Here is a 19,156-nt window from a genome sequence, read left to right as displayed (position 1 = left end):
CTTATATATACAGAACTCTTAAAAATTGAGGGACAGAGGATGAAATACTCCACAGAAAAAAGAGAAAAGACTTGGACAATTCACACACACATTAAAATGGTCCTCAAACATATGCCAGTTACTGGGACAGTGTTGTGGGGACAAAAATAGGTAGACACAGTTCCTTCCCCCAAGGAGTTTCCAGTTCACTGGGAAAGTCACAGAAACTAACTTGAATGGGGACAGAGTATGGTTAAATTTCAAGGGGTAGGCTGGGCACGGTGGCTCATGCCTATAATCCAAGCACTTTGGAAGCTGAACCAGGAGGATCACTTGAGCCCAGGAGTTTGAGACCAGCCTGGGCAACATGATAAGACCGCATCTCTACAAAAAATTTAAAAACTAGCCAGGTGTGGTAGTGCGTGTCTCTAGTTCCAGCTACTTGTGGGGGGGTGAGGTGGGAGGATCACTTGACCCAGGGAGGTTGAGGCTGTAGTGAGCCATGATCGTGCCACTGCACTCCAGCCTGGATGACAGAGGGAGACCCTGTCTCAAAAAATAAATAAAAACGGGTGGGGTTGGATTTCACCTGAGCCTGCTGGAGGGCAGGGAGGAGCAGTTGGTGGGGTGGAATGTCAGGGAGTGAACAATCTAAGAGACAGTTGAAAGTGGTTCTGAGCAGAGAGGACCATTGGGGGATGAGGCAGCTGTTGGAGAGGGATGGGTCAAGGGATGGAGGGTAGCACTGTGAGCTGAAATAGGTGAATTGGGAGGGATGCTGGCTAGAGAAGAGGCAAGTCCAGCACTTACTGTGCTTGGGGCTGTGAGAGGCACCTGAGGACAGATGCCTGCCCTCCAGGATCCCACAGTCCTGGGTGGAAACCAGCAGGGCCTTGATGAACTAGACTTCCGGAGAGAATGAACTCAGTACTGTAGTGGAGGGACCAAGGGCAAGCTGTCCAAGGCTCAGAGTAGAGTTGGGGCTGGTTGGGTTTCAGGTGAAGACAGATGTCCACGTGGATCTAGCCCACTGGTCTCTGGACATGTGGTTATGTTGGTCAAAGGAGAAGACCAAGGCTCAGAACAAAGACTTGAGATTTGCCCCCTCAACTGTCAGAGAAGGAGTTATGGAGGGAGATCGTGGCCTGAGGGTCATGGAGTGGCCAGGGGAGAGTCTTGGTCAGTCACACATTGGAGGCCATGAGAAAGAGTAGTTAGGAGAGGGGTGCTTGAGCCAATAATCAGATTCAAGTCCCTGTTATGCTCATGTGCCAGCTCTGCCCTTGAGTTTTCTCATCTTTAAATTGGGGAATGTGGCCGGGTACGGTGGCTCACACCTATAATCCCAGCATTTTGGGAGGCCAAGGCGGGTGGATCATGAGGTCAGGAGTTTGAGACCAGCCTGGCCAATGTGGTGAAACCCCATCTCTACTAAAAATACAAAAATTAGCCAGGCATGGTGGCGGGCGCCTATAATCCTTGGGAGGCTGAGGCAGGAGGATCGCTTGAAACCAGAAGGTGGGGAGGTTGCAGTGAGCCAAGATCACGCCACTGCACTCCAGCCTGGGTAACAAGAGCAAAACTCTGTCTCAATAAATAAATAAATAAATAAAAATTTGGAGAATGAATCAAGGCATGACTGTAGGACCAAACGAGTTCACCTATGCAAAGAGTTTTAATATGGTCAAAGCACTCAATAAATGCTGCTGTTAATTAGGAGGCAAGAAGAGATTGAAGGGAAATCTCAAGGGGCTCCAGAGACTACTACAATGGTGCAAAGTCACAGAAGCCCTGGGAAAAGCAGGTAGAATGGAGTTGCCATGACACTGAGCCTCATCTAGATGCCAGGTAGGGAGCACGCATTATCACAGGTGAGTCTCACTGTAATCTCACAAGGGAATTTCTATGGTCATCCCCACCCCACAGTGTAACAAGCTCAAGGTCCCAAGCGTATGACCTACGTTTCCTGTTCTGGACCTTAAGTTTTATTTATTTATTAATTATTTTACTCTTTTTGAGATGAGGTCTTCCTCTGTCACACAGCCCGAAGTGCAGTGGCGCGATCCTGACTTACTGCAACCTCCGCCTTCCAGGCTCAAGCAATCTTTCTACCTCAGCTCCCCAAGTATCTGTGAGTACAGGCATGTGCCACCACACTCGGATATATATATATATGTATATATATACGTATGTATATATACGTATATATATACGTATATATACACATATATATACGTACATATATACATATATATATACATATATATATATATATATATTTCTTTTTTGTGGAGATAGGGTTTCACTAGGTTGCCCAGGCTGGTCTCAAACCCCTGGTCTCAAGTGATCTGACTGCCTCGGCCTCCCAAACTGTTGGGATTCCAGGCGTGAGCCACCGTGCCCGGCCTGGACCTTAAGAATGAAATCATCCTTGGGTTAAAGGCTGGTCTCCCTTAGAGATGGTTGTTTGCAGGTCACCTTCCAGGGGCTAATACTCTGGCAAATGCTGGTGACCTTGAGATGAATGAGCCTTGATCCGTGTACTCAGTGAGCTCTCAGGATGAGGGTTCCTGTAGCCTCTCTCTTCATTGCATCATCTCCAAAACCTGACAGGACTGGTGCTGGAAGGTCTTTCCAAGGCCCAGACTCCTCTCCTGGCTCAAACACTTTCCATGGCTCTCTGTGGCCTCCAGCCCAGGGTCTGAATTGGTTCTACCTGGCCAAGTGCTCTGCCTGCTTTTAGGGTCTGGTCTGTGCCCCGAGCCCCTGTCCCATCCCAGCTCTATCTCCCACAACTTCCCAGCCCTTACCTATGCCCTGGTCATGTGGATCCTTTCCTGTGTATCTATACCCTTCATTCATCTTGGTCTTTTGGTCTGAAATGCAGCCCCCTCCTCCACTGGCCCCTGAAACCTAACCCACCCTCCTCCTGCACTGCCTGGACTGCAGGAAACCTTTCCAGGCTACGTATCCAAACTAGTCTTTTTCTCCCTCCTCTGTTTTGCTAGATTTAGAGATGGTTCTAGTATGTGACTCAAGGTAAGAGGTTGTGTTTGACTGATACCAAGTGCGTCTGTCCAGAGTTAGATATGAGGATAGAAGCTCCTTGAGCCAGGGATGGTATCTTAGCTATCCCTGGGATCCCCACAGGACACGTGCTAACAGGGAAATTCAAAGACCCCACCAAACTCCTGCCACCATTTCCTGCCCTCTTGTGCCCAGGCCCACCTCTGGGTTGGAGGAGCAGGGTGCTGTGGGAGAAGGTGCACTGGTCCTGGAGTCAGGGCCTTCAGGTTTGTGCCATCCCACTGAATACATGGCCAATGACCTTGGGCAAAGGGACTCCTGCCTCGGGGCTTTAATCTGTGCATCCACAGACTGTACATATGGCATTGGACCAGGACCTCCCTAGTGCCTTTTTGGTAAAGAGGACCATAAATTTCTTAGACTTTTAATATGCAGATGAATTCTCTGGAGAATCTGTTAAATTGCAGATTCTGACTCAGTAGGTTTGGGGCAGGTCCTTATTTCTAACAAGCTCCCAGGTGACCTTGATGCTGGTGGTCCGTGAGCCACGCTTTGCATTAACAAGGGTCTATCCCAGTGATCCTCAGCCCTAGCCCGATAGAAGAACGGCCTGAAAGGTCGCTCTTTCCCTCCTCCACTGCCTTCTGCATTTTAAATTAAAGTTTCCCTTGGGAGATTGTAAAAAGATGTTAGGATGGCACCCCAGGGCCATTAACTCAGCATTTGTAGGGGTGGGAACTTGGCATCGGTAGTGTTTAAAGCTCACCAGGTGAATCCAGTGTGCAGCCAGGCCTGGGAACTGATCTACCTCGTGGGTGGAGAACTTTAGCAAATGGTTTTCAGGCGAAGCTTTTTTGTCTCTGCTGCCCCCTTGTGGTCATCTTGTTCACTCACAGTCAGAGCGCAAGCCCTGTTCCCAAGAGAGATGGGAATCGCAGAACAATTGGGAAAATAATGTCGCTGCCCATGGTGGACGGGCTTCCCTGAGACCCCAGCACTCACCCTGACATGGGTGGGCTCCTCCTCTGCCGTGATGCTGAAGACGATTCCTTAAACAAGGGCCTCGCTCCCAGTGTCTGGGGGTAGCCCACATGAGTAGGAAAAACTCTGGGTGGGCCAGGAACTGGAAACAGCAGGGGGCCCTGTAGTCGGCAGCTGAGATAGAGGTTGGATAGAGCAGGTCCAGGAGAAACTTCTAGGAGAAGTTGGGCGCTGAACCCAACCCTCAGCTCTCCTGGGCGGGAGTCAAGAGAAGTCTTAGATGCAGACTTGAGGTTTGGGTTGCTTGGCGGTCAGCCAGCAGGGGGCACTCTGGCGCCACGTAGAGTTCCCAGGTCGGGTCTCCTAGTCTTCGTCGTCTTGACTGGGAACTGTCCACCCCGGTGCAGGATGCCCCAGGTGCAGTGGAGCAGCTCAGAGCCCCAGGGCGTGACTGTCCGCAGCTGGCTGGCTTCCCTCTGTGCCAGGTGCAGGGTCAAGGATATCCCCATGCACAGAGCCTGCCGTCAGTGGGATGAGGAGTAGGAAGGTTCTTATGCTGCTGCCCATTCAGAAATGCAAAATGGCCCAGTACCTTGAGCACAGGTCTAGTCCCTACCGTGCCCTCCCTGGCTGTGTGATCTTGACACATTCATCTCCCCTTTGTGGGCCTGCTTCTCCCTCATCCAATGCATCCCCCAAGCCATGCTGGGCTGTGGTGCTGCTCCCCAGACAACGGGGAGTTGGACTCATGGTTTTGGGGGGCTCACATTGCCCTTAGGGGGCCAGAGTCAAGGGAATCACCCTTTTTTTTTTTTTTGGCTCCTGCTGTAGGGCCTGGTTCTGGGCTGGACTTTCCCCATCCTCTTCCTGAAAGCCACCCTTGTTCAATCATGGTGACAAGATACAGTCCAGGAAAGGAGCTAGGGCCCTCCTAAGAGATGATCCCGAATAGGGCCCAGCTGTGGACAGGACGATCTCTTTTCCAGCCAGGCGCCATGGTTCATGCCTGTAATCCCAGCACTTTGGGAGGCCGAGGTGGGAGGATCACTTGAGGTCAGGAGTTCGAGATCAGCCTGGCCAACACAGTGAAACTCCTTCTCTACTAAAAATACAAAAAATTTAGCTGGATGTGGTGGTGCACGCCTATAATCCCAGCTACTTGGGAGGCTGAGGCAGGAGAATCACTTGAGCCTGTGGGAGGTGGACGTTGCAGTGAGCCGAGATTGTGCCTGGGTGATAGAGTGAGATTCAGTCTCAAAATAAAATAAAATAAAATAAAAACGCCAAATCCCTTTTCTGTTAGTTGTCAAACACACTAGACATCAGGACACAGTGGTCCTGGCTACATGACTGCCTTGTAACAGTGAGAAATATCCAGAGATGGGATGCATGTTAGAGTTGAATGGGGTTTGTCCCGGGGAGAGAGGGGACCCAAAGGAATAGCAAGAGGGTGGGGAGCTTAGCTTTAAAATAATGTTTTGGCTGGGCATGATGGCTCATGCCTGTAATCCCAGCACTTTGGGAGGCAGAGGTCAGGAGTTTGAAACCAGCCCAGCCAACATAGTGAAACCCCGTCTCTACTAAAACTACAAAAATTAGCTGGGCATGGTGGCATATGCTGTAATTCCAGCTACTTGGGAGGCTGAGGTATGAGAATCGCTTGAACCCAGGAGGCAGAGGTTGCAGTGAGCTGAGATCGTGCCACTGCATTCCAGCCTGGGTGATGGAGTGAGAGTCAGTCTCAAAAAAAAAAAAAAAAATGTTTTACTCATTTAAAAAATTGGTCTGGTGTACCTACGGCAAATGGGTGGGACTTGCTAAATCTGGTTGGCTGTTGCTTTCTGAAACAGATTTTAGACTTGAATATATGTATTTGCAAACTCTAAGACATACGCGCCTCTGAACGCAGTCTGGGTGAATGCAGTTTCTTGATTGTCACAGGCTTCCAACAGAGTTGCAGGTGTTGTATTGCGTGATTTTCAACAGCAATCAGACCAAAAGGGTGACTACTAGCATGTGAAAACAGAGGATAAGCTCCCTGGGCTCAAACTCCTGAGCTGGAAGTCAGTTCCAGGCCATAGTGTCCAGCCAGAGGAGGACAGCAAGCTCGACTCCTGCGCGACCAGTAGCTCACCTGGTCCAAATGTAGCCCTCTTGCTATGAAACAAAGGCAGAAAGAGACTGAGGGAACTGGAAATAGGTTCAATGGAGGAAAAATAAGGCAACCTCAGGGATTCACTTTTACTCTCATTTCATTAAGTTCCAGATATTGGCAGACTGCTGGCCTCCTGAGGAGCACAGGAAGGGGCCTGGCAGACTGGTGATCCTGGTTGGACATGAAGAGGGGCTGATTAAGAGGAGCTGACTGAGGCTGGGAGGTTTCCTGCCCGGGAGTGGCGAGCCTGTCAGAGCTGCACCTGGGCCTACCTGTACCTAGGAGAGATTCAGGGTATGGTTGGCTTCCCACAAACACCTGGGGCTCGAGGAGTGCGCTGCCTCTGTTCCACACCTGATGTGATCCACATCCATACCCATGCATCTGGCCAGGAGAGTGACTGTCACTGATGAGGCAGTGTGATAGTACCTCTGATGGTTTCTCTGAGATCAGCCTTTGCACTTCACCTGTGTGGGCCAGATGGAAAGCCAGGGTGGAGACGGAGCACCCTGGGTCAGCTGGGATCCCACCGTGCGATTCCACGGCATGGGGTGTCAGAACCTGGAGTGCCGGTGGTGGCCAGAGCAGGGGTGGGGTGGCATTCCTGTGTCTCTGCCACTCACTGGCTGTGTCACCACGGAAAAGTCATCTAAACCCCTCGGTGCCCCAGTCTTGTTCTCTGTCCATGGCAATTCGGGTAGGCCTGACCTGGTTAGATGGCTCTGAGGTTTCAATGAGGTATCATACATGCAAATGGATTTTTTTGGAGCCAGGTTCTTTTTATTTAAAAAGATTTTTTAAAATGGGAATACTCGCTAAAAAGAGTACGTGACCTCAGCTGGGCACAATGGCTCACACCTGTAATCCCAGCACTTTGGGAGGCCAAGGCGGGTGGATCACGAGGTCAGGAGATGGAGACCTGTAGTCCCAGCTACTCGGGAGGCTGAAGCAGGAGAATTGCTTGAACCCAGGAGGTGAGGTTGCAGTGAGCTGAGGTCACGCCACCGCTCTCCAGCCTGAGTGACAGAGCGAGATAAAAAAAAGAAAAAGGAAAAGAACCTGACTTCAGTATCTTTGGGTGTCTGGGATTGAGGAGTGTTCCTGAATGGGCATCAGGGATTGATGAACACTTGTGTAAGAGTTAAAGAAAGAGGAAAGAAACATGACATTTTTAAAGACAGGTTTACTTTAGATAAAACCTGGAGGGGCTTCTGGACGATTTTGGTCAGGAGCGCTTTCTGTTACAGACTAAAAGTATATATTGGCTTTAGGGTGAGGGTCTTATCACAAGCTTGGAATGTTTTTGGGTCAGGGAGAAGTCTATAGCCGGGTCGGAATGTTTCTGGGCAGAGGGGAGGTTATCTTGGGGCTGACATCTTTCCGGCAGGAGGGAGGTTAGTTATCTTGGGGCTGGCATCTTCCCAGCCAGAGGGGGGTTATCTTGGGGCTAGCATGTCTCTGGTTGGGGAGGAGTTTGGAATGTTTCTGGTCGGAGATGTTATTTGTAGTTTATGATCATGCTGACCTTAGCCATTAGGCTGATGCCTTTTGGCTTTAGGCGGTTTTTGATTAAGATGAATTTTAAAATAAGGTGCTTGTCCACAATGGCAAGGCCCCTGCTCTGTCACCTTGCCCCTCAAAATTGCAAAGCTTTGTTTCTGTGTTTGCACGTATAAATATTTTTTTTCCCCTTAGGAGCAAAGGCAATAGCTTAACTAAGATGTTCTGAGGGATCATGACATAAAGACTGGATGCCTGGGGTTGGGGTCAGGGGCATGTTTCAGGTGCCTTTATTTTATACCAGAGTTTCCCAACCTGGGGAATCTTGCCATTTGGGGCCAAATCATTCCTTGTTGTTGTAGACTGACTTGTGCATTGCAGAGTGATTAGCAGCATCTCTGGCTCTACCCACTAGATACCAGTAGCACCCTCCACCCCATCCCCACCTAGTTTCACCAATAAAAAATGTCTTCAGACATTGCTCAGTGTCTTTGGGGAGGAGCAACTGAGAACTGCTGCTTTGTGATGTTCCTAGTGGAGTGAGCCCTCGATAAGTGGTTATTATTTGCTGTGTTGAAGTTTGGCAAGATTTCTCTTCTGGGCCTTGTTGATCTCTTCCTAGTTCTGTGCACTGCTTAAAGGGAAAGTCGACAACTACAGGGCTTCCAAACTCCAGCCCCATTGGATATAAAGTACTAGTTCCTTAATCTGGTGTGGCAGCCTGATCAACTGGAACTTGGTTCTTACTGTGTTTCTCGTTATGCAAACCTTAAGGATTCCAGCCTGGGCAACATAGTGAGACCCTGTCTCTACAAAAAAAAAAAAAAAAAAAGAGAGAGAGAGGAAAATAAAAGAAACGAAATTCAGCAGAGCCCGGTGGCATGCCCCTGTAGTCTCAGCTACGCAGGAAGCTGAGGTGGGAGGATCGCTTGAGCCCAGGAGTTCAAGGTTGCAGTGAGCTATAATTGTGCCACTGCACTCCAGCCTGGGTGACAGAGTGAGATCCTGTCTCTAAACAAACAAACAAACACCCTAAAGGTTTTTGAGAGCATTAAGTGCAACATAAACCTTTCAGTCCTTTACTATTAAAATATGAGCTACAACTAAAATGAAACAGTTAATTTTGTGGGGAGCAAGATCTTGAGATAATCTTCATTTGTGGTGAATACATTTCTGTTTAACCACAAGCCTCAGAATTAGTAGTTCCTCATTCAGGGGAAAGATCGGAGAAGGGTCTTATGGAGAAGGACCAGCAGGAGACAGAGGTGGAAGAGTTGGATGCATTTGAAGTCTCCACTATTTAGGAGGTGGCCTAAAAGATCCTGGGGAGTGGGTGGGCACCTCCTTTTGGCACCCCGGATGTGAGGAGGGTCTCCAACACTGATTTTGGCTGCTGCTTTGTTGCACCATCCTCTGTAGATGGTTCGGCTCTTCTCTTGTTTGACTTCTTATACACCTGCTCTAAAATCTCCCCAGGAATTCCATACAATTCACGGAAGTGTTGCTGCTCTGGAGTGAGAAATGTTCCTCCAGATTTTGGAGAATCTTTCTTTCTGAATGTCTCCAGAGCTTGCTTCGGAGCAGCCCTTCAGTCACAAGTTTAGCAGCATAATAATTCCTCCTTGCTGAGGTTGTCCCAGGAATGACACAGAGCACCAGAAGCAAGCTTTGGAAACACAGCTGGTACAACAAGGAGCGCCTCTATGCCTTGGCGTAGAGAAGCAGGTTCTAGTTTTTGCCCTGAGTTGGTCGATGGCCCCAGGTATCACATGGAATATCTTTCTATTACAAGAATCAGCATGGAGTTGAACTCTAGGACAAACGTCCCAATGGTGTTGGGCATGGCCATTGGAGCCTCCTTTCTGATCATGTAGACCTGGGCCATCATTTGTGCAGCTGGTCCTGTGAACTCGGTGCTTAAGATTCCAATTAGCACCTTGCGATAGCATGGTTGTGCCACAGAAAAAGGTAACATAGGTGGAGATGTCCAGAATTGGGCGAGGTGTGTGCACCGTAGAAATGCTGCTGGCTGTTTTCAAGGCATTGAAGAAGCTCTCTGCAGAGGTGGCTATTATCCCCGGACTCTCTAAATAATGATACTAGAATGTCGGTTGCAGCATGATGAGACCAAATCAGTGTGGAAAGTCATCACTGTTTCAGATATTCTGGTTTCCTGTGAGTGTTGTGGTCACAGTGCTGGGGTTTCAGATTTGGAGTCAATTGCAAACACGCCTCCAAGGATACTTCTCTTAAAGCCAGGCACACTGCACAGAGGATTGTGGTGTGGATTATCCTAGCAGTGTTGAGTCCTCTCATTTGCTATGTATGCAGACAGCATAGCCAATGTTGAAGCACGTCCAGCCTCCACAGATGGGACCCCAGTCTCCTAAATCTAACTCAGGAGAACCAGGGAGGGAGGCTGAGGAGCTGTTGATTGGGCTGACCCTGGATTCGCCATCATTTTGGGAACCGGCTTGGTTCCTCTTTGATACTTTGACACGGTACCTTTTGTGTACTTACCTGCAGAAGTGAAGGTTGCAGCAAAGCACAGATGCAAGGTCAGGAGAGACCCCAGGTGAGCCCTGGGACAAAGTGGAGGGGCTTCCCCAGCAGGCGCAGTCCCCAGTTGAGGTTGAGCTCCCCAGTGAGGGATGAGGACTTTGTGGCTTGGCTCGTGATTGGTGGTGGGAGGAAATAGTTTCATGGCAGTCTTTTACAGTGGTCAAAAAGATTTTTTTTTTTTTTATCTCAAATCTCAGATTGTCTGCATATACCTGCTCAGGCAAAAGGAAGTCCTTATTTAGGGAAAGCACAGATTGTGTTTTTTTCAAGAAGGTTTAAGAAGAACCCTAAGTGGGAAGAAGAGGAGGCTTAGGAATTCCTCCTGGTGGGTGGTGGTCTCCCTTGTCATGGTGTGATCATGGAAATCATGGAAACCATGGGCAGCCTCTGATGCCCAGCTCTTTAGAGGAGAAGGGTTTCTTGTATGTATTGGTGGGACCTCAGCTGTATCTAATAGGAGGTAGGTACTGCACGGGAGGCCTCAGATGGCCCTAGGAACTAGTCTTGAGGCCTCCAGTCTACACTGGGCCTCTTCAGCAAAAAGAGAAAGACCCCACAGGTTGGCTTTTGGTGGTGGGAGGAAGACCTCACCCATGTGGGTGTAGGGCCAGAACTCTGGTGGTTGAGGGTATCTTCTGGGAAGTCTCTGATGACTGTTATTTCTCAGGGCTGTTTGGAGGGACACGGTTGGTTGAAGAGTCTCTCTTCCTTTGTATATTTGCCCGGAAATGTGTCTCAAGTGACTCTGTGGCAGGAGCTCTTTTAACACCCTGTGCCATGAAGAGGGGTTTGTGGCGTTCTTGTTCAGAATGCAACTCGGAATTGCGTCAGGCCTTTCTTGTATTTCTCACTTTTTATCCAGGTAATGGATTTTCTGTTTGTTTGCTTTAGATTCTTCAAGCAGCCTCTGCTCTTGCCCCTTGCTGATCAGGTGTCTGTCCACCAGTGGGACGTTTTGCCAGTGACCTTCTTGGAGGCCTGTGAGGGTGTACTTTCATTATCCAGATGAGCATTGATTTGATGCAGGGAGCACTCAGCCTCCTTTGCTGCAATACTTACATGGTCACTCATGCCCGGCTGACCCATCCTCTCACTTGGGCCTGGAAGGCCGCATTGTTTTCAAACCTCCCTCTTTCTTCTTGACTTTGTTTGCATTGCAGAACCATGACTTGCTGTAGACGGCCTCCTGAAGGCTTGTGTGAGGTTCCTCTTGAATTTTCAGGAGAGCGTTGGCTGTACCTGGGCCTCCCTTGTTCTCCCAGCTGTGGCTCAGTGACACCTCTTCTTTGCATCTGGAAGGGAAGAGGACTGCCTCTTTTAAACCACGGTGGACAGTGTTTTGCCCTCTGGATTCATCACGAATGGACGTGTCAGACTTTGTTCTCACCCTGAGATTCAACTGCTTTCTGACTTGTGGTGCTTTGGATGCTGGGGAGGGTGAGGCAGGCAAGATGAGGGCAGTGAGTGATAGCAAATGGCACCAAAAATTAGGGTATTGACCCACCAGCTCCTGTCTCTCATTGGTTGTGTTGGATATAAAATACTCCAGGAATAAATGCTCAGTGCCGGGAAGTAAAACCACACTCAGGGAAAAGTTTAATCCTCTCAGCAAGGCAATTTACTTCTGCAGAAGGGTGTCACTTGTGTCAATCAAGATCCCAAGTGCACACAGAACAAAGGAGACCAGGGGGTTTTTATCTTTAATACAGTCCCTATCTCTGTCACTCCCCCAGGAGCTGGGGTTGGACCACACAATCTGAGCTGACCCGACTGGCTACTTGTACATATTTTCCTAAATACAGCAGAGGAGGGGGACATGAGGTACAGAGGTGGAGCATGTGAGACGTGCAGTTTCTGGGGAACAATTGGTACAGGTAACCAAGGGAACAGATGTGAGTTATTGATTAGAGCTGATGGGAAGGATTAGGCTGTTTACGGTAACTAGGGCCAAGGAAAAACAAAGTTGAGTTTGAGAACAAAGGATAAGGAAGTTAACAGGCTAAACCTTTTGAAGAGAAACTCAGAAAGATTTATTGTGTCTTACAGTTGAGACATGCTCTGGGTGAGGGGGCCTCCTCTCCAGGATGTGTGGCCTCCCTGCCCTCTTGGGCCTTCTCTTTCCCCTGCCGTACTTTTGCCTGTGTCTCTGCAGCTTCTTAACAATGACTGTGGCCATGCTTTGAACTACTTGGTTCTTGATTAAATATCCTGTTTTCTGAGCAAATATCCTGACTTCCATGATTTTCATAAAACCAGAGGTTAAGAAAAGTCACAGTGGAAAGGGAGTCCATTGCGGCCTCCTCCTCCAGGACTCCCAGGGCCGCCTGGTGAGTGAGGCGTCTCTCCCCAAGGTGGTGTCTCTGGGCACAGCTCACAGCCCTTAGGCCTCTGCCCTCTGGGTGCCCACAGCAAGCCCTGGCTGACCCTCCATCCTGTCCCACCGTCCCTGCCTTGAGTGACCGAGGACAACTGCAGCAGGGCCAAGGGCTCTTGGGATTTAGGGTGTAGCTCTGTGGTCAGGCAGGACTCTTTAAAACTTTAATTTTTAAAACTCATATCTAAAACCCTTGCTTTTCCTTCACCTTGCATTTCAGTTTGCAATTTCTGTTCTGATGGATTTCAGCAAGCTCTTCGGGGGAGCTGATGAGATTCTGGGTTGCTTTCAGACCAGTTAGTGATGAGGCTGGCGACGTCCCCTGCTCACAGCAGGACATGTTAATGGGTCCCAGGTTGGAGATAAACTCTTGTCTCCACATTCAAGAGGGGGCAGGGCTGGCTTCAGGCCCTGAGCTTGGTTTAATGCTCTGCTGCTGCCTTAATTATTAATTAAATGATTATTAATCATTTAATGTCTGATGACTTTTGAAGAAGAAGGCCCCACATCTTCTCTCAGCACTGGGACTTGCAAATCATTTCCCTGGTCCCAAAGAGGACAGTCCCAAGGCAGAAGCCTGTCCTGGGCCAATTGCTGGGGGCCATGAAGGCCGCGGGGACCAGCTTGGCTGAGACAGAGGCTGGGCTTGAGGAGAGAGCAGAGGGGGATAGAGGGAAGATGACAAAGTGGAGACAGAGGGGCTTGCTTACCAAAGGGGATGGATAGGATGAGAGGCCGGCGTTTTGGGTGGGATTCCAGAGGGCAGGAGCATTGCTGTGATTTTTTGCCGTCTCGCCAGACGGGGCTCATGTGTGCGGGCAGGGGTTGGGCTGCCTTTGTTCCTCACCTTACCCCTGGGTGTGAGTACAGCACAATGCACAGCCTGTACTAACGCTCAAAAAAAAAAGTTGTCATATGACAGCTCGTGACAAAAAAATGTCATCTGAGCAATGTCACAGCTGCACCGTATGACAGTAAGGTATGTTTCTTTGACAAGCAGCAAGTTTCCGGACAGGAGTGCTGGTTACACAGAAACCAGGGAAGTTGTTTGGTGTTGATGACGAGTGTCTATCTCCATTGCTGGCTTAAAGTGAAGGAGCATGTGCCCTTCGGTCAGTGTCGGTGGGATTGGATCCTGTGACTGCTCTGTGCCTTTGGAGAACCTTCTTCTCTGGGCTCCCGGCCCCTCATGCTGCCTTCTTCATGTGTCGCTGCTGGGTTCATTGTTCCTCCCTCCCCGTCACTCTGGGTACAGGGCTGTCTAACGCATGCACCTTGAACATGTGCCCTTACCAGGAAGAGGGTGTTGTGAGTCCTGCCATCCACTTCTGTCTCCTTCTGCCTGTGTCTGCATTGCTTGTCGTGCTTCCCATTTGGCCAGCGCTCCCGCTCTGTGCCTGCAACTGATCCAGTCCTTTATTCAATGTCAGTGGCCTCTGATCAGTGTGCTCGCCTCGCCACTGGCCTTCCCTATCCTGCAATGCTGCTCCTTTGGTGACAGACTCACCCCTGCTCCTCACCTTGTGTGGGTTTGCTGGAGAAAATCATCCCAGGTGACGCTGGGAGCCCAGGGGAGGGTCAGCTCTGTCCTGGGGAACTGCAGCTGCAGCAGGGCAGGGGACCAAGGGGGCTGTTACTCTGTGGGAGGGAGGGTGGAAGCCTCTGATGCAGAGGGTGAGTTAAGCACACTCCGCCGTACGTGGTAGGTCACGATCAGGGGGTCTCTGTGAGGTCCCTCTCTTGTTTTATTCCCTTTGAATGAGATTTCTCACTCCTAGGCCTCCCTCTCCCACTGCAGGCATCGTTCCTCTTTGTCTTGGGTGCCTTTAGAAAAATGCTCTAACAAAGCACTGTGGCTGTTTTGCATGTAGGCACTTTTAATTCACATAGATGGTATCGTTCTGCTATTTCTTCTCCTCCTTCCTTTCTCAATCAATGCTACATTTTAAGGTATGACCTTCCTTTCTACGGTCTTAAAAACTTACTGAGATTTCCCAAAGAACTTTTGTTTATGTGGGCTAATGCTATTGATGTTTACTGCATTAGCAATTGAAAGGAGACACTTAAAAGAATTCATTTGAAAACAGCAGTGATGGGCCCAGTGCGGTGGCCCATGCCTGTAATCCCAGCACTTTGGGAGGCCGAGGCGGGTGGATCACCTGAGGTCAGGAGTTCGAGACCAGCCTGGCCAACATGGAGAAACCCCATCTCTACTAAAAATACAAAATACAAAATTAGCCGGGGGTGGTGGTGCATGCCTGTAATCCCAGCTACTCAGGAGGCTGAGGCAGGAGAATGGTGTGAACCGGGGAGGTGGAGCTTGCAGTGAGCCGAGATCACGCCACTGCACTCCAGCCTGGGTGACAGATTGAGACTCCGTCTCAAAAAAAAAAAAAAAAAAGAGAAGAAAGCAGTGATGGACTCATTGCATGTTAACATAAGTAACATTTTGGCATTATTATGAAAATTGTTTTGACCTCGCAGAATTCCTGTCCTAGTTAAGTGTTTGTTTTAGAATATGAAAGGGCACTGTGAAGGACAAAAATTGGAAAGTGAATTTTATTCATGTTGTTTTATAATACCTGATTCTGGAAAGAAACTATGAAATGTATTACATTTTAGTAAAATCTGCTGGTGGTTTCATGAGCTTGCCTCCTTGGTTACTGATGGATACCACTGCCTAGAAAAGGAAAGGTTATTCTGGATAGCAAAGATTTTGTGTCATATCAGAATACTTTATAGTGTTTTATGTTTAATTTGTAATGCCCTAGAATAGGACACAACAAAACTTCCTTGCTCGTGAACAAGCTATATGTATGCTTCTTTGTTTATTTTACTTGTTTATTTTGCAGTTCATGCGTGCATAGGCTTTTTAAGAAATTGAGATCTTTTTCGCCTTTTTAAAGAGTACAGGTCAATGGTTTTTAGTATAATGCTAGGGTTTGCAAACAGCACCACCATTTACTTCTATAACATTACAAAAGGAAAGCCCACGCTCATTAGCACACACTTCCTGTTACTCTCTTGCCACCCCTAACCCCTTGACAACCCCTGATCTACTTTCTGTTTCTATAGATTTTCCCATTCTGGCCATTTCATATAAATGGAATTGTACAATACGTGGCGTTTTGTGTCTGGCTTCTTTCACTTGGCATAATGCTTTCAAGGTTCATCCATGTTGGAGCATGTATCAGGGCTTCATTCCACTTAGGGCTGATTGACACTCCATTGTACGGGTATACCACATTTTGTTTTTCCATTCATCAGGTGATAAGCATTTAGATTGCTCCCACTTGTAGCTATCATGAATGATGCTAGGAACATTTGTGTGTGAGTTTTTATGGGGACGTGTATCTTCAATACTCTTGGGTCTGTTTATTTTTAAATGCTTTCTTATCACTTAATTAAATGAGTCACCAAAGATTGTTTCTCAGCCACCCATGAGCACATATTAATCAAGCATCTAAATCTCTGACAGCTCTTTAGATGATGCCTTGCGAAATTAGACAGGAAAAAAAAAATGAAAAGGAATTTTCGGGATATCTTTTACACCTACAATAATTTCCCAGAGGAGCCTTGGAAAATCGCCGAGATTTGTTCTTCCACCTTATGAGAAGAGAGATGCTGGGTTTGTTTGATTGTGTTCCTATTATAAGATTTACATGAGAAGAATTGTCAGACTGGAAGAGATGCTCAGCCTTCCCCAGGTTAAAGTTATATAGACAAAATGTTATTAATGAATTATTAAATATTTTAGAAAATGTGTGTTGTATGGGAAGTCCCTGGCGATTTGTCAATGCCCTCACCGCCCAGAACTTCACCCTCAGGAAAAACACAGATCCAGACTGTTGTGAAATAGTTTAAAAGAATTCGTTTGAAAATAGCAGTGATGGACCCATTGCATGGTAACATAAGTAATATTTTGGCATTATTATGAAAATTGTTTCAACCTCACAGAATTCCTGTCCTAATTGTCAGTTTGTTTTAGAATATGAAAGGGCACTGTGAAGGACAAAATTTGGAAAGTGAATTTTATTGATGTTGTTTTATAATACCTGATTCTGGAAAGAAACTATGAAATGTATTACATTTTAGTAAAATCTGCTTGCCTCCTTGGTTACTGATGGATACCACCTGAGAGAGAAGTTTACTCTCCTCCATTCTGACATTATTGGTTATAGTAATAAATTAACCACAGCTGCCGGGCGCGGTGACTCATGCCTGTAATCCCAGCACTTTGGGAGGCCGAGGCAGGCGAATCACAAAGTCAGGAGATCGAGACCTTCCTGGCTAACACAGTGAAACCCTGTCTCTACTAAAAATACAAAAGATTAGCCAGGCATGGTGGCGGGCGCCTGTAACCCAGCTACTCGGGAGGCTGGGGCAGAGAGTGGCGTGAACCCAGGAGGCAGAGCTTGCAGTGAGCCGAGATTGCACCACTGCACTCCAGCCTGGGTGACAGAGACAGACTCCATCTCAAAAAAAAAAAAAACAAAAAACCACAGCTATGAAGTCTCTGTTATCTACAGATAATGTTTGCTTTTCTCTGATGCTTGCTTGAAGGTTCTCCTCTAAGCTACAGGCTGCAGTTGGTGTCATCAACGAAAAAGAACAGTGTTAGAGCCTGGTGGTAAATGACTGGACCAGATACTTCCAACTGTCTGCATTTTAGAGACTCGTGAGCACAGGCATCTGTACTGACATCACTTAAGCAGCTCTCAGATTGTAACAGTGGACTGAATCAGGATTTCTAGGACTCTTTTTTTTTTTTTTGACAATGATGTCATTTATTTAAAATGTTTACTCCAAGAAATACATATATATATATATATAAAAATAAGAAAATTACAGCACTAAACCAGGCACCTTCGACCAAATCACAACCTCCTGTTTGATTCCCCTTCATGCTAAGCCTCTTTCAGATTCTTTTTCCTGAGCTGGAAGACCAGTTGGATGCCCACAGGGTCAGCGCCAAGCACATTCCCAGCCGGGCAACTGTGTACCTTTCTCTAGGAGTGCATGACACCCTTCCCCCACAACTCCTTGTTTTAGAGGATTTAACCCATTAGGAAGCCCGTTTTTCAATCTAAGCCAGAAGGAGGTGCGGGACAAGGCAGTCTTCACTTTGAAGGTCCCTTTCCTGCTCCAGTCCCTGGGCTGGGGTTCTAGAAGAGGCTGGCTGCCGGGTTTACATGAGGCCACCGAAGATCTAAGTCCTAGGACTCTTTTAATCCACAAGCAGATGACTTCATGAAAGCAGAGAATGCGGATCCAAGATCCAGTGGAACAAGAATTTATTTCACGGGACTGCATGAGGTGCTGTGGGAATTTCATCGTAGTTATTTCTTTAAACTCTTGTTAATGTTGTTTCAGTGTTCTATTTTCAGGCTCTAAGAGGAAACCTTTTCTCTTCTTTGGCTCTCTGTAACCCACCACAATTTAGTGGACTCTGCTTTTATATACTGCAATACAGCGTTTTAAAATGAGACTTGGCTCTGGCTGGTATGCAGGGGTACCTCATTGTGGTTTTAATTTGCATTTCCCTAATGGCTGTTGATGTTCATATTTTATGTGTTTGTTTGCCACTCATTTATCTTCTTCATCGAAGGGTTAGGAAGTAAGATTCTTTTTTTTTTTTTTTTTTTTTGAGACAGAGTCTCGCTCTATTGCCTAGGCTGGAGCGCAGTGGTGTGATGTCGGCTCACTGCAGCCTCCGCCTCCCAGGCTCAAGTGATCCTCCTGTTTCAGCCTCCTGAGTAGCTGGGACTACAGGCCAGGCTGGTCTCAAACTCCTGACCTCGGGTGATCCACTGCCTTGGACTCCCAAAGTGCTGGGATTACAGGCGTGCACCACTGTGCACGGCCTAGGAAGTAAGATTCTGAAGGGCACTTTGATGCCATCTGTTCCAAGCTCCCCATTCTACAGATGGGGGACTTGAGATCCAAAATGAGATGTCTGGCCATTTTCCCACAGCCAACTGTGGTCTCTGAGTGGAAACCAAGGACAGATGTGGGAAGGACGGAGCACACTGAGCCAGGCCTCTGGGCAGTCTCTGGAGCCCCTGTCTCTTCGGCTTTTCTTCTGCCTCACTGTGGGATTGGTATGTGCAGGTCAGCTCAGCACAGCTGCTCCCTTGGCATACAGTTCGGAGGATTCACACCTGCTAAGCAGGAAAGAGTGTACCTAGTAGGCACCTTGTCTAAAGACTTCCAAACATGGAAGTACCTGAGTTCCTGTGAGCCCTGGGGCAGCTGCAGAACATACACCCAGAAGTAGAGGCAGCATCTTCTGATCCGGAGGTCAGAAGTCCAAACTGGATCTCACTTGGCTAAAATCAAGGTCTTGGCAGGGCTGTGTTCCCTCTGGCGGCTCCAGAGGAGGATCTCTTTCCCTGCCTTTTCCAGCTTCTAGACGCCACCTCTTCCATTTTCAAAGCCTGTTATGGCCGGTGGAGGATTTCTTCCATTGCGTCACTCTGACCCTGACAATTCTGCCTCCCTCCATCACACAGAAGGGCCCCTGTGATTACATTGGCCCACCCAAACAAGCCAGGATATCCCCCTAATTTATGGTCATC

The 19,156-nt window shown here is 48.1% G+C and overlaps 1 long non-coding RNA gene across 1 annotated transcript; it reads left to right on the top strand.

The window, feature by feature from the left end:
* The first annotated feature begins 681 nt into the window (after nucleotides 1–681).
* On the top strand, nucleotides 682–18,001 carry LOC115931024 (uncharacterized). Its single transcript, XR_008672750.2, has 3 exons — nucleotides 682–740; nucleotides 1,697–1,850; nucleotides 17,142–18,001. It is a non-coding gene; the product is annotated as an uncharacterized lncRNA (long non-coding RNA).
* Nucleotides 18,002–19,156: the final 1,155 nt, after the last annotated feature.

The sequence above is a fragment of the Gorilla gorilla genome, chromosome 18, assembly GCF_029281585.2.
Source record: "Gorilla gorilla gorilla isolate KB3781 chromosome 18, NHGRI_mGorGor1-v2.1_pri, whole genome shotgun sequence".
NCBI classification, from domain to species: Eukaryota; Metazoa; Chordata; class Mammalia; order Primates; family Hominidae; genus Gorilla; species Gorilla gorilla.
The sequence above is the reverse complement of the archived record's forward strand: the minus strand, read 5'-3'. Positions and strand labels throughout refer to the sequence as shown.